The 6,602-nt window shown below is 47.0% G+C and overlaps 1 long non-coding RNA gene across 2 annotated transcripts; it reads left to right on the plus strand.

Annotated features, from left to right (window-relative positions):
• The first annotated feature begins 422 nt into the window (after positions 1-422).
• Positions 423-5,198, plus strand: LOC118499583. Of its 2 annotated transcripts, none has more exons than XR_004902077.1 (3): positions 423-588; positions 2,982-3,063; positions 4,567-5,198. It is a non-coding gene; the product is annotated as an uncharacterized LOC118499583 (long non-coding RNA). The 2 variants fall into 2 exon arrangements; XR_004902078.1 differs by lacking the exon at positions 423-588 and adding an exon at positions 1,009-1,958.
• Positions 5,199-6,602: the final 1,404 nt, after the last annotated feature.

A 6,602-nucleotide genomic window follows, 5' to 3' on the forward strand; every position in this document is an offset into this window, starting at 1 on the left:
AGCAGAAATGGCATAGTGGAGGACTCAATATGCGGTTTTGTTTTGTTTTGTTTTAATATGAATGTATGAACGTCTGTGAACGAGTTAACGTCCCCCATTCACAGTCGTGGACACTGAGATTCAGAGCATGGGAGAGACTGGCCCGAGTCCTAGGCGACAGAGATGCCGTCATCCTGAGACTGAAACCTCTTCCTCCCTCAGCCCCTCGGAGAGCCACCTCCCGCGAGACCTTCGAGGCGGCGAGAACCCCTTCCAGGGAATCTGGGCTCCGCCCCCTGGGCCGGCGTGGGGCACTGTGGGAAGTGTGGCCGCCGGACCCCCTGGCTTGGGCTTTGGGTGGGTGTACCAGGCGCGATCTTTCGGGTGTGAGTGGTGGTGAGTAGCGTCCGCGGTGGTCTCTGTCACCCAGTCCCGGGCGCTTACTTCTTGCGCAGCGCCTGTGCTCTTCCTCTCTGGGCACTGGGGCTCTTTCCCCAGCTCAGAGGTTAAAACCCCCGTAGGGGAGGTGACTTTCACGCAGCCGCAGCTACGGGGAGCAGAGGTGGGACGCGAACCTGTCTTGTTACCCCTTCCTGGCTCGTGTTGGCAGTAGGGTCCTGGGCCCGCCCCAGGCAGGGAAACTTAGCAGAGTGAGCTCACAGTGAAGGACTAGGAGAAAGAATCGTGTGTAGCTGAAGGAGTCAAGCCTTCCATACCTGAGCTAGTATCACGGGCTAAGGTGCATTAACCTGGTACTTAACGAGAGCTGGGGTCCTGGAATCAAAAATATGGGTTCCAGTGTCAAGTCTGTCACTTCCTAATCATGTGACCTTCCCTGGATTCAGTACTTAAATCTCTGGGAGCAGGGTTGGTTGGCATTCAAAAAGAAGCAGGCAGGGCAAGTGGTTAGGAACTTGGGGAGGGAGGGCTACACCTTGACCTAGGAGGCTTTGTCCCCTACCTGGGATGTCCAGCCTTTTGGGGTCTCTGGGCCACACTGGAAGAAGGATAGTTGTCTTGCACCACATGTTAAATACACAAACATTAACAAAAACTGATGAGTGAAAAAAAGGCTTTAAGTAAATTTACAATTTTGTGTTGCACTGCATTTATAGCCATGCTGAGCCACCTGTGGTCTATGAGCTGTGGATTGGACACCCCTGTGGCCAAAGGCACTTGGCATCTCTTTAGCAGTCTTTTTAATTTTTTTTTTACTTTTAACGTATTGATCCTTAGAGAAGGACACATCAATCTGTTGTTCTAGCCATCCATGCACTCACTGGTTGTACTTACCAGTATGTGCCCTGACCTGGGATCAAACCCACAAGCCTGGTGCACTGGGCCAACGCTCTAACCAGCTGAGCCACCTGACCAGGACAAGCAGTCTTACCTTGAGCAACTTCAACTTTAGAAATGAGAACCCCAAAAGGCACTCCCAGCTCCTCCAGAGCAGTCTTTCTGCCTATCAAGGAGAGGGAGCCTGTTCACCCTGGAAGCAGTGGCAAGGATTTTCTTGACCGAACTCTACTCAGTCTTCTCTGAATTCTCTTCTCCACTACACCCTGACTTCATCTTTGCATTGTCCAGTTTCAGCAAGAATCCTGTTAAGTTAGTGCAGCCAGAAAGTCCTATTCTCGGTATTTGATTGGGTCCCTCAAATGCCAGCATCCCTCAGGTGATGTTTATTCACCTTGGCCTGCCTTCAGTAAAAAAATCCTGTTAGATGACTGATGCTTTCTCCTTACTAAATCCCGCCACCCTCTCCCCTCACTCCCTCTGTGTGTCTGTCTGTGTCTCACAGGCTGGCTGTCCGGTGCATGATTGGCTCCAGCCCACAGCAGATTTTGGGGGGAGAAGCTGGACATTTTACCTCTATTTCTCTTCCCTTAGCTCTGGCCTCCTGGCGTGTCTAAATGAGCCTTTGAAGAAAGTATTGAAGCCAAGGAGATGCTGGCTTCCCTCCTTGATGTAGACACCAGGTGAATGAATAGTCCTTTTGTTGAAATATTCCCTACCTAAAAGAGCAACTAACTGCACCACTCTACCCCCTCAGCCTGCTGTGCTTTTCTTCAGAGTACCGTCACACCTGCATCACTTTTCATATGTGTGCCAGACACAGCCCAGAAATGTGTGGCTGTGCTTTGCTTATTTGAAACAGGATTTAAAACCGCTTTAAGTCTACATTCAGAATTGGGAGTTTCCACCTAAACACTGAGGTATCTGGCTTCTGGGGAACAGTCAGACTGGCTGGCAGCATGGGGCCTACATCCTCACGACTTCCTGTGTCCCTGACACAGAGGCCTTGATCAGCAGCCACCTGCCATCATACTGGCACTGCTGTGTCTTTTGTAGTAGAAGCTCTTCACACTCACTTCACTCTCATACATGGTAATAGAAAAGACTGACCAAGAGAGACACATATTTTAAGGAAAATGGTGAGAGAATGCATGTCTTTGTTGAAAGCAGTAACATTCCAGAACGTTTGATGTGCAAAAAAAGTGTGCCTGTGTCAAAAGCCCAGTCTTGCCTTCTCTCCTGGCCCTTGTGGGTGTTTGAGCAGGTGACCCCAGGTCTGGAGTGGGTGGTGATCTGAGAAGAATCTTGTGTCATTCTAGGGACTGGAGGCATTTGTGGATCTGGCTATGCTATTTACTGAATTGCGTCCCCCTACCAAACTCACGTTGAAGCCCTAAGCCACAGTTCGACTCTGTCTGGAGATAGGGGTCTGTAGAAGTTTAATCAAGATTGAATGAGGTGATAAAGGTAGGAGTGTAATCTGATAGGCCTGCGGCCTTAATAGGGAGAGAGATTACTCTCCATTCCCACCACGTGAGGACACAGAGAAGGCAGCCATCTACAAACCAGGATAACAGCTCTCACCAGGAGGGACCAAATCCACTGGTCTCCAGGACGGTGAGGAATGAGTGTCTGTTGGTTAAGTGCCAGGCTGTGGTTTTTTGGTTACGGCAGCCCAAGCTGACTAAGATACTGTTTTTCCCAAGGGGAATGTGGATCTTCACCTCATTCTGACCTATGTCCGGGCTGACAGCAAGTAAGAGAGTTTAGCAGACATCATCCCCATGGGTAAGTATTCCCTAGCATGCATGGTGGTCCTTGAGTACCTTTTTTTTCAACACTGCAGCCTTTTTCCACGATGTCTTCATCCTGGAGGCCACTCTCCCTTGGAGAAACTGTCACACTTTCTAAGACTGTTCTTACCCACCTGCTTCTCATATGACTTGCTGGCTGTAGGGAAAAGACAGATAAAGTTTCAAATGCTGGGTATTCAAGGTATAAATAATGGATATCTCCTGCCTCCCTGTTAATTGATGTATACTATCTCATCTGTCTAAAATTTAATAGTGGAACCAAAACACAGCCAGACTCCAAGGAGAGACTTCACAGTGTTGCACAGCAAGTACCCTTACCCCTCATTCTTTGTTAATGGAAATCATAGCAAAAAACTAATGTTTACTGAGGGCGTCTATGTTTCAGTCTAGAGCAAAGTATTTTAATGTCCTGTGTAATAGTCAGTATCCTCTGGGGCATAGGTGTGATTTATTCCCATTTATGTTATTGTCAGAATCCAGTTTGTCATAAGGTTAGGCAGCAGAGTGTCTAAAAATCATTCATTAATTTATTCAATCATTCAGCAAATATTTATTGAGCACCTACTATGTGCCAGGCAGATCTGTCCACTTTGTCTAGAAAAACCAGAGGGGGCATTATGGCCCTGAGTGGCCACCTCAAAGGAGAATCTTGGTACAGGACCAGAGTCTTTTGAGAAACTGTTTCAATACCTATGCCAAGGCAGGGCTTCAGTTACCTGGCCAGCAGTCACATGTGCCCTGTGCCCTTAGGGAAGTGCTTGGGGCAGCAGGCTCTAGAGCGGGCCTGCCTGAGTTCGTCCTGGCCCTTCCACCTTCCTAACTGTGTGACGTTGGGCAGGGCTCTACCTCTCTCTTTGCTCATCTAAAACATGGGTCACAGAGAGAGTCGTTGTGAGGATTTAAGTAGCACAGCCAAAACACAATCCCAGGGACTTAGGAAGTACTTAAAAAACATGAGCTTTTATAAGCTAATGGAAGCTTTAGAAAAAGTGCAATAAAACACCCATCAGCTTTTGGGCACAGTAGCTCTCTGATGACTCTCCTCGATAACTTAATTGAATAAACAAAACTATTTGACTTAATGAATTGTTGGTTCTTAGTCATTTGGTCACTGAGAAATTCCTACCAAAGATGACTCAAATTTTTAGAGTGCTTGATCATAGGCCATTTTTCCCAGCTATAATTAATAAGTATATGTGGGCAAAATCGACACCTAACACGTGTCATGGCCATCACCAGTGCCAAGATGGTTGTCCCCTCTGTCTTCAGAGGAGGATATATGTACACTAATTAGTTGTTTGCAAACTTCTGTATGAGGCAATCCTTTTAATTCAAATTCAAACTGTTATGTGGATTCCATAAACACTGAAAACAAGCTACATTTATAAGTATAAACAGTGATATGTGTGTATAAGTACTTTTCATTCAAAATATAAACAATATTTGGGACCTTAATGGCTCTATCGACCTCTTACAGGAACTCCATGGCCCCAGGTGTCTGAGATCCACAAAGTGAGATGCGCAGACTTCATCCCAGTGTGGCTACAAGCCATAAAGCTAGAGCCAGTGTTTATGGAGCACCTGTTACATGCTGGACATGGTCACAGGAGCTTTACAAACACAATCTCATCTAATCCTGTGTGTCAGCTCTGAACTTGGAGCTATGACAATCCTCCCATCACAGATGAGGCAGAGGTAAAGCTCATCTAGTTAAGCAGCGGTGGAGCCAGGATTTGAGACAATGATTTTGGTCCCACGCCTGTGGAGAACCAAATTCATCCTAGTTTATATTTGTTATGGAATGAATGTTTTTGTCCCTCCAAAATAGAGTTAAGACAGAAATCCTGGGAAAAGTATAAATTTGTCCTTTAAACCTCTGTTGGTTGCAATCATTGAAAACTGCCTAGACAGAAGAAGACCAGAACTAAATTAGCCAGGTTGTGGTTGCTACACAGACTTGCTAACTTCTGTACATTCAGCTTTGAGGAGAGGATGATGAGATGGAAGGGCCCCACAGCTAACCAGGAGGCACTGTGAAACAGGAAGGTGTAGGGCAGCTTTGAAAATGCTGGTGTCCCCATAGCATGGATGGATGGATCTGGAGAGCATTGTGCTAAGTGAAATAAGCCAGGTGGTAAAAGACAAATACCACATGATCTCACCTATAAGTGAAACCTAATCAATAAAACAAACAAGCAAACAAATTATAACCAGAGACATTGAAACAAGGAACAAACTGACAGTAACCAGAGGGGAGGGGGCAAGGGGATTAATGCTGGGGGAGAAGGGAAGGGTCATCAAGGAACATGTATAAAGGACCCATGGACAAAGCCAAAGGGGGTGGAAGGTAGGGATGGCTGGGGTGTGGGTGAGTGGTGAGGGAAAAACGGAGACAACTGTACTTGAACAACAATAAAAAAAAAGGAAAAACTGCTGGTGTCCCCACACACTTGTCTGTTCCTCTAGACAGCCCAGCCTGTCCTGCAACTCGATCATGGCCTTCCAGTCCTATAGAACCTGCCACGCCTCAGATGGTCCATCAGCCTCTTGTTTTCCTCCTTTTCCTGCTCCCACTTTTGTCCATGCTGTCTTCTTCCTTCCCTGCTATGTACCCATCTGTGCCTTGTTCAAATGATCCCTTTCCACCCTGTCCTGAAGCAGACAGAATCGCAGGCCTCTTCTGTCAGATTGAGCACCAGTCTCTAAATAGCTCCACACCTTGGTAGTCCTGGTAGCATACCCATAACCAGAGGTCGTTCATTGTAAGAACCAGACTTTCCTGACAAGTAGACAGGTGTTGTAAGGAGAGAGTGAGGCACATATAGACCTGCTTTCTTCAGGTCCTACCACAAGGCCGTGGGGGCCTGAGGCAATCCATAAATCTGGCCCCTGGCCTTAAAGATGCCTCCCACTCAGGGAGGTGGCGGTCTTCACAAGTCAGTCATGGACAACTCAGTGTCTTGTTCTGTCTGTCTCCTGTCATCACAATAAAAACTGGATATCGGGTATAGGGGGTGGGAAGTGAAAGATGAGAATGGGGAGTAGGTGTGGAAGAAAACAAAGCAGCCAGTGGGAGGGTGGGGTAAGCGCTAGGTCTGGGAATGCCAGGGGTGAAAGATTCAGTGATGATGTTTAGTGGCACTTACCAGTACTAGGCACACAACCCTCACCAACACCCTTTACCTGCTTACCCTCAGGTGCCTAGACCCCCCACCCCCTCCCCCAGGCTCTACTGCAACACCAGGGAACATCTAAGTAACCTTCTGTTCACATGCCTGCTTGACCACAAATTGGAGCCCAGTAAATATTTGTCGATGAACAAATGAAAGAGCCCTGCCCAGGCAGTTCAGTTGGTTAGAATGTCCTGACACACCAAGGTTGTGGGTTTAATCCCTGGTCAGGTCACATACAAGAATCAACCAATGCATGAATAAGTGGAACAACAAATCCATGTTTTTTCTTTCTCTCCCCATTCCTCTCTCTCAAAAAAAATCAATAAATAAAATTAAAAAA

Source organism: Phyllostomus discolor, chromosome 3 (genome assembly GCF_004126475.2).
Source record: "Phyllostomus discolor isolate MPI-MPIP mPhyDis1 chromosome 3, mPhyDis1.pri.v3, whole genome shotgun sequence".
Taxonomy (NCBI): Eukaryota; Metazoa; Chordata; class Mammalia; order Chiroptera; family Phyllostomidae; genus Phyllostomus; species Phyllostomus discolor.